The 8347-nt window shown below is 42.8% G+C and overlaps 1 pseudogene; it reads left to right on the forward strand.

The window, feature by feature from the left end:
• Positions 1-763: 763 nt before the first annotated feature.
• Positions 764-881, forward strand: LOC126475822 (5S ribosomal RNA; annotated as a pseudogene).
• The last annotated feature ends 7466 nt before the right edge of the window (positions 882-8347 follow it).

Consider the following 8347-nt stretch of genomic DNA (forward strand, 5'->3'; position numbering starts at 1 on the left):
CACGCAAGACCTGGTCTACTCTCAACAGAATCCGTATCGGCCATGGCCGATGCAGGGATGCTCTCTTTAAGTGGAAGAAGCTGCCTGATACAGCTTGTGACTGCGGGGCTCCATACCAGACTGTTCACCACATTGTCAGTGAATGCAGGATTCGAACCTATCACGGCGCCAAAGAGGACTTCCTGCTAGCAACTCCAGATGCAGTGCGCTGGATTGAAGGACTGGATATTCAGTTGTAAAGACAAACTTAAGTTTCTTGTGTGACATATGTATAGGTAATTTAATTTCATGATATGTCTGTATTAGCCATACGCTAAATAATAATAATAATTTAGCATGGGTTTACCACAGATATGAAAAAGTATCATTAAAACTATCAAAACATTTGAATTAAACATCAGTTAATGGAGCATTAATGTATTATAGAGAGAAACAGAGACAAAAAATCTGTAGTAAAGATTCCACTTGTAATGAAGCAGCCGAATGTGAAAATCGTGTTGAGGTTGGCATGACTACCTTAGGCTCAGTTTCTGAGCCTTCTTGACACCCGTATGAGTTCCACTGCATGGCAGCCGCACACCCCAAAGTCTGTTATGTGGAGCTAACCGGCATTTCAAGGCGTAGCATTAAGACGAGTTACTACCTGTTCGGAAAACATCAATTGATATCAATAGTTCTACAAAAATTAGGCAGTCATTATTTAAATCCGTGTAAAAATATTCGAAACTCTTATCGATAATTTAAATTCTGTAATATATCATCAGCCAACGGCCTTGCCGCAGTGGTTACACCGGTTCCCGTAAGATCACCGAAGTTAAGCGCTGTCGGGCTGGGCTAGCGCTTGGATGGGTGACCATCCAGTCTACCGAGCGGTGTTGGCAAGCGGGGTGCACTCAGCCCTTGTGAGGCAAACTGAGGAGCTACTTGAGTGAGAAGTAGCGTCTCCGGTTTCGGAAACTGACCTACGGCCGGAAGAGCGGTGTGCTGACCACACGCCCCTCCATATTCGCATCCAGTGACGCCTGTGGTCTGAGGATGACACGGCGGCCAGTCAGTACCTTTGGGCCTTCATGGCCTGTACGGGAGGAGTTTAGTTTTTAATTTTTTAACATATCATCGCAAAATATACTTCAATACACTATTCGGGGCTGGTCGGCCACAGATCCTTGAGCGACGATCTGCACCTTTACTATGAATACTACTTCGGTACAAGAAACCTCGGAGCCCCTTCTAGACTAGTAAAAGCTACTTCTTATACTGTGTGGCTCAGCATTTCGGAGTGGGTGGAGTGTTTCTGTGGTTGTGCAAGAATGGACTCTTTGCCAACTGGAACTTAATTTTATTGACAGAATGAACAATACAATTAGCAGAGTACATGCCACAGCCATGAAACCAACAGTTGTCACTTAATTTTCCGAATGACATAACACCTGATACAATAAAATAGAAAATGTGGAAAAAGGACTCTCGACCCTCCATAACGATAAAAACCTTAAGAGGGAGCAAATGAATAAATAATCACAAAATCTGAATATAATATACACTGAGGTGAGAAAGTCATGGTATACATTCTAATATTGTGTTGGACCTCCTTTCGGCCAGCGTAGTGCAGTATCTCGACGTGGCATGGAGTTGCAAGCGATGCTTGCATTATCAGAAATATATGTCCAAGTGATGTTAAACATTGTTCTATTTACATATGGAAAAGTATTAGCTTGTCAACAATCTTCAAATCGTGAGCTACACCGTTAATTTTTATATATGAAATCAGCGAGTTTGCTCATGGCAGTTTTGGTCCCAAGTGCACCTGTCGATCTCGGAGATCAGTTAAGAAGCAACTTAACTGAGAAGTGTCGACAATGGTCTCGAAAACTGACAATGGCCGGGAGAGGAGTGTGCTGACCACATGACCCTCCGTATTCGCAACCGGTGACGCTTTTGGGCTGAGGGTAACATGGCGGCTGGTCGGTACCGGTACCGTTGGGTCTTCAAAGCCTGTTCGGACGGTATTTTGTTTTTTTGTTTACATAGGTGGAGCAAATAAAAGTGGCCTGAACAAATGGATACGATCGGAGAAGGAGAAACCTACAGTTACTTCCAACATGATGGAGCAACTGCGCATACTGCCGGCCGAACCTTGGAGCACATTTAACACACTCTTCACTTAGCGTGCGATTACTTTGTGTAGAGAGCCCTCGAGTCTAAACTGTACCGCAACAACCCTCATAGTCTTCAAGAATTGCAGCAGAACATTTCGGATAAGACTGCAGCAATTCCAGCAGTCCAGCTTCGATCCGCCTTCAGCAACTTGCTGACCAGGGCTGAGAAGTGCCAAGAGATGAATGGTGGCCACTTTCAACACCTTTTATAGTCAAGTTAGTAACGGATTCTCTTTCCTCTGCTGTGTTTCTTTGTACCCTGAAACCCTGTTCTCTTGGGCACTTTTATTTGTAAAAAAAGTATTGTATACCAGGAGTAATTGTCTTAAACTAGAAGTCTGTAAATATATGTGTCGAATTAGCTGATTTTAAATTGATCTAAATTTGTAAATACTTTGGCATGTCCTATATCCTAATACTTTCGCATTTATAATATTATGATGGAGAAAACTTTCAGTTGCGGCATCTTTTTTTCGTTATTCGATTGTTATGAAATGAAGCCTGTAAGGTGCATCAGACTGTACTCAAGCTACCTGCGAAAAGCCCATGAAGATTTGTCTAGTGGTTTTGGAGGTTAGCATGTTCAAATAAGCATGTTCAAATAAACAGACAGATAAGACGGTTTTAGCAGAAGTTCAAATCACGATGTATTTTTTTTCTTTTTGTGATCCGATTTTAATGAACTAAAGCATGTACATTGCCTAAGCTACGCTCAAGTTACCTACGAAAACCCCATAGTAATTTTCGAGAAACGTGTTCAAACAGACAAACAGATACCACAGTTTTACAAGTTTCTTAATAGTATAGATACTACAGATCACTAGTAATAACGGTTGCGTTTGCTCTGCCTCGACAGATGCCAGTCACAACAACGTTCCTACTCGGGAATTCAAGCAACTCGTGTCATTTGCGGCACGGCCAATGGCGCGTGAAAGCTGAAACTGTGGTGTCCATGCCGCCTCCAGGGAGGTAAGGCGAAAGGAGGCTGCAGCTCAAAGTCCTCAGTCGGCAGCAGAGAGCGGGCAGCATGGACAATTAAGGTAATAACACTAATCCTCAGAGTTCTGCCGTCCTCAAAACCTGCATTTCTGGTGGGGAAAGACACGAATAGTGTCCATGTCGGACAGTCCACTCGGCAAACGCAACCACCTGCACACGGCACTGCAAGCTGCTCTGCCGTTCATTATCTTACAGGGAATGAAACTGCCCGCACGGGAGACACTATATTTTAGGCATCTTTATGTGGTCACTGCGCTTTCAGAACTGGAAAGAGTGACTTGACGCGATCGACGGGAATACTAGAGACACTGCCCAACAGATCTGTGCGAAGCTTCATCGGATGTTCACTGTGGTTTCCATTCCGCGCCCGACCGGACCTTTCTTCCCGAATAAGCCTCGTACACCATGTTTTACATAGGGACCCATGTCCGAAAACGTGATCTAACGACGCTATGGAGCGTGAAAGTTAGCGCCTGTAAATGTATGCATATTCAACATGATTCCGTGATAACGTTACAAACTTTCTAGGATGATGGAGAAGGATAAATGTGTCAATTTGAGGTTTGGGTCCCTGTACTGGAAATGAACGAGTTTATAGCTTTAAGTAAAAACCGTTCTGACACCTCTGACAATTGAATACATGTACTGGTACTGCTATTGCTAGGATTGTGGGGGTAGGCAACTTTCAGAGGTGGTATTGTGGACCATACCAAGGAAAAGATGTCTAGTGGGTCTAAAATGTATACCATAAGAGCTATAAAGATTTGTTCAATAGAGCAGATGTGTTTCTCAGTAGTGAAGATGAACAAGTACTAATGGCTCCTCAACTATGCCGGTGCAGCAATACTTTATCCTTTTTCCTTGATTCAGGGAAAAGCAGAAAACGGCACACTCTGGGCAAGGAGCGGACCGCGGCAGCAGCTGTAATGTTCAGACGCATCCACGAAAACTTGCAAAATATGCGGACGGGCGTTTTGGTCATTAGAAGGCGGGAAACTTCCCTATCAGAGTCCTGAAATCCCGGCAGATTTCAGTGTGAGGTGCACCCGTTCGCTCGTCAGGCCGACCAATTTGACACACAGGCACGATGGCGCATTCTGGAATTGTCAAATGGCAGACTGAAGACGAATAAGTTCACCCTCATGACACATGATATCTCCGAGATGATATGCAGTTCCACTGTCGGCAAAGTTGGAAACTGCTACTGGTTCTTAGTCCACCACAAATTGCATACCACATGTCTCGTACACTCTGAAGTTCTCCACCAGGGGACGACCTGGAGACAAAGAAGGCAAAGAATCACAATCACTTTCCACCAAGCCTTAGTATAGGAGCCGAATTATCAGAAAAAAACCGCCTGCACGTTTTACAAACCAATCGAACTATCCTCCACTCATTGAATCTTCCCTCTTGACTGTGCTGCCGCTTGGTAGCCAATCCAGACACAGCCCCAGGGTTCCTACGTTGGGCGAGCAAGCCTCTACTTTGCGTATCCTGAGGTGAGCCAATCAGTGACTCAAAATCTCTCTCGTCTGAAAAAAAGAGGATTTTAGACTAGGGAAGCATATTCTCACAGTAAGCATGGCCATGTTTCGGCAGAAAACGTCTACCAAGATGGGACCACAGTCACTCATTTATGAAGAGATCTTTCCCATTTCTGGAAGAAGGCTGATAAGCTTCCCACACTGTCGTGCCTGTGAAATATGTTTTTTCTGCTCGCTAAAAGAACCTGGTGACTTCCTGGTGTCAAGGGAGTTACAGTCTTGCGCCAAACACGTGCACCAGCCGCTCTGATCTTACAATTGCTACGTCGTTGATGTTGTCAGCAGTCGAAAACGAAATTTAGTAACGAAGTCGTCGGGGGCAACAAACGTTGTTTATTAGCCTCGTTTTTTCCCTTACTTTCGTTTGCCACTATCACAACAAAATCTAAAATGTTCGTAACTTTAAGTTTCTTCATTCTAAATAACTACGACTTCCATTAGTATACGGAAACTATTTTCTTTTTCGGCTGTGCCTGGAACACGAACAATAACGGGTCGTACTGAAAGATGAAGAGCGAAAGAGGCAGTTTTTGCGTAGACACAGTTACAGGAATAACTTGGACGTTGACAATGGTAATCCTATTGTTTTGGTAGATATATTTAAATGTGCACTAGACGTAATTCCATCTGAGATTACTTTACGCTATACAGCAGCATTCACATTGTGCCTTGGTATGTTAATTTGCCGCCATTAACGCAAAATTTATTTTAAAATACACTGTATCAAGGACTCACTTCAAATGATGAAATAATTAAAGCGAAATCAAAGAATTATTTCAAGAATATTCGTAGCTACAATGTGTAGCTATGGGCCAGGTCTAAGGGTAAGTGTATCACTTTAAGACAGATGGAATTTTTTATCGCAGATCAGCCGCAGTGACTCAACTGGACGAACTTCTACCACAAAATGGTTCAAAAGGCTCTGAGCACTATGGGACTTAACATCTGAGGTCATCAGTCCCCTATAACTTAGAACTACTTAAACCTAACTAACCTAAGGACATCACACACATCCATGCCCAAGGCAGGATTCCAACCTACGACCGTAGCGGTCGGGAGGTTCCAGACTGAAGCGCCTAGAACCGCTCGGCCACATCGGGCGGCTAACTTCTACCACATGCAACACTACTTATTATTATTGCTTGACCTGAAGTGATTGGTTGCAAATTGCTAATGTTATCTTGACTGGTTTTTGTATTTTATATTAGGCGCTGTTGTACAAGTACAATTGTTCTGCGCTTTTAGAATTTTCAAAATTGTACTTAATTATTTTTGAGTTAATTTGTTTCTTAAATGACATTGACTTCCGCTTTAATTGTTTTCATTTTGTTATTAAGAGATTGTTTTGTTTAAGACGTAATAAAATGTTATTTATGGAAATATGATTTAATTTGCCCAGCAGCTCACCACTCTCCAACCAGCTGTGAATCGTTTCAACAGTGTTGCGATTTTTTTTACCATTTTCACAAACACGAAACTTAACAACACTGACTCTAGCCGCTCCCCTTAGGTTTTGGTCAGAAATGACTGCTCACAACCAAATCGCTGAATTTCGTCGAGCTCGTGCTTCCTTCAGCGATGAATTTCATGTCAGTGCAAACAAAAATCGGTCGTTGTTTCAACAAAATGTTGATTATGTGAGTACCGTTGTTGAAGAAGATCATAATGTGACGTATGGTGAGATGGAGGCATCTAAGGCATAGGGAGCACAGTAGTATGGTGTAAGGGAACACTCACAAAATTCTACCGAGGAAATGTAAAATGCTCAGACAACATCGTACTTAACAGTGGTCAAATGTTTGTGCGTTCCAAGATTCTTCGGAACCAGCAAACGTGATTCGTTCGCGTAGCTCTTCCAATAAAATGATGGTTTGTTTCTTTGGTTGCATTGGACATATTGCGAGCATTGCTTTACAGACGATCGAAGAATAGTTAGTACTGAATGGTATTCAACTATTTGTTTGCAACAAGTAATCGATAAACTAAGGAAAAACACCCCAAAACTCCGCGCAGTGCTAATTTACACAAAGCACGTTGCAGCTGGGCCACCAGTGCGCCTCTACTTGTAGTAGCAAAAGATACATATCTGCGGCTGGACAAACAGCTTGCTGCGGGCAATGCACTATCTAATATTTCAAGTTTAGCTCGCTGAAATCAATAAGGTTCTGTCGAAAACCGCTGCTTTAAAGCCCAAATCATCGCATAAAATTAATCCTGATGCCGGCCAGAGTGGCCGAGCGGTTCTAGGCGCTTCAGTCTGGAACCGCGCGACCACTACGGTCGCAGGTTCGAATCCTGCCTCGGGCATGGATGTGTGTGATGTCCTTAGGTTAGTTAGGTTTAAGTAGTTCTAAGTTCTAGGGGACTGATGACTTCAGATGTTAAGTCCCATAGTGCTCAGAGCCATTTGAACCAGCCATTAATCCTGATGCCGTGTTTACTCCTACAGACAACAGAGAAATAAAAATAACGGGAAACAAACATTAAATAAATAATTAAAAAGAAATGTGTATATAAGAAAAGGATATATTAAGATCATAATGTTGCCTACACCACGATGTTTTGAATTTTAACAAGAAGTTTATTTTTTGACAAATAGACCTACACAGCTATGTGTTAATGGTGGTCTCAGAACAAACTGATAGATTAACTGAAGAATATTCAAACCAGTAAAGCAAATCTAATTATGTAGGACCAGCAGAACATTTAAAGAAAACAGCAAGTACAGGATAAGTGTATAAAGTTACGCGCTAATTCACGAAAAACCAAGAGCGAAATCGTTAAAATTCAACTGCTGGAAATTTACTAGCATTCACATCGGAATCTAAGATTCATTATCAGCAAGATTATCGTGACTAATGTAGGACAAGTACGTCACGCAACTAAAATTTAAAAAATCATGTAGCAATATTACTGAAGTTCATAACTGCTTATGAATAGTTAATCAGCGATAGATGCAAGAAAATCAGTCACCGAAAGCTACTTGATATATCTAAGTCTCAACAGAATTTAAAGTCCCACTTTCAAGTGTTGAACTCGTGATCATCAAAGTATTCGAAGCCCGAATGACACAGTCTGAAATCCCAGCGGCGCTCTGACTGCCCAAACCCGACAAATGACCTTACCAAACTGACGAACACTAACCAAAAGACAGCGAGTTGTGCTCTGCATTCTTGTTTGAAGACTCGGTCACATAACGACTGTGCTAATCGTGTATCCATACAACTTTAGTATTTTATCCATCTTCAGCAACTGTAGTCGTATGTAACGAAATAATAAGCAAACATGTGCATTTATAAAACAATCACCGTTCTATCAACTTGAAATTAAATTTCACATATACACTCCTGGAAATGGAAAAAAGAACACATTGACACCGGTGTGTCAGACCCACCATACTTGCTCCGGACACTGCGAGAGGGCTGTACAAGCAATGATCACACGCACGGCACAGCGGACACACCAGGAACCGCGGTGTTGGCCGTCGAATGGCGCTAGCTGCGCAGCATTTGTGCACCGCCGCCGTCAGTGTCAGCCAGTTTGCCGTGGCATACGGAGCTCCATCGCAGTCTTTAACACTGGTAGCATGCCGCGACAGCGTGGACGTGAACCGTATGCGCAGTTGACGGACTTTGAGCGAGGGCG

The sequence above is a fragment of the Schistocerca serialis genome, chromosome 4, assembly GCF_023864345.2.
Source record: "Schistocerca serialis cubense isolate TAMUIC-IGC-003099 chromosome 4, iqSchSeri2.2, whole genome shotgun sequence".
In the NCBI taxonomy this organism is placed as follows: Eukaryota; Metazoa; Arthropoda; class Insecta; order Orthoptera; family Acrididae; genus Schistocerca; species Schistocerca serialis.